The sequence below is a fragment of the Schistocerca cancellata genome, chromosome 9, assembly GCF_023864275.1.
Source record: "Schistocerca cancellata isolate TAMUIC-IGC-003103 chromosome 9, iqSchCanc2.1, whole genome shotgun sequence".
NCBI lineage: Eukaryota > Metazoa > Arthropoda > Insecta > Orthoptera > Acrididae > Schistocerca > Schistocerca cancellata.
The window spans coordinates 362,034,124-362,034,689 of record NC_064634.1 but is presented as its reverse complement, the minus strand read 5'-3'; positions in this window follow the sequence as shown (position 1 = coordinate 362,034,689).

Below are 566 nucleotides of genomic sequence, written 5' to 3'. Positions count from 1 at the left end.
TGGCGTATTGTGACGAGCCAGTTGCTCGGCCACCATTGACCAGACGTTTTCAGTTGGTGAGAGATCTGGAGAATGTGCTGTCCAGGGCAGCAGTCGAACATTTTTTGTATACAGAAAGGCCTGTACAGGACCAGCAACATGCGGTCGTGCATTATCCTGCTGAAATGTAGGGTTTCGCAGGGATCGAATGAAGGGAAGAGCCACGGGTCGTAACACATCTGAAATCTAACGTCCACTGTTCAAAGTGCCGTCAATGCGAACAAAAGGTGACCGAAACGTGTAACGAATGGCACCCCATACCATCACGCCGGGTGATACGCCAGTAGATGACGAATACACGCTTCCAATGTGCGTTGACCGCGATTTCGCCAAACACGGATGCGACCATCACGATGCTGTAAACAGAACCTGGATTCATCCGAAAAATGACGTTTTGCCATTCGTGCACCCAGGTGCGTCTTTGAGTACACCACTGCAGGCGCTCCTGTCTGTAATGCAGCGTCAAGGATAACTGCAGCCATGGTGTCCGAGCTGATAGTCCGTGCTGCTGCAAACGTCGTCGAACT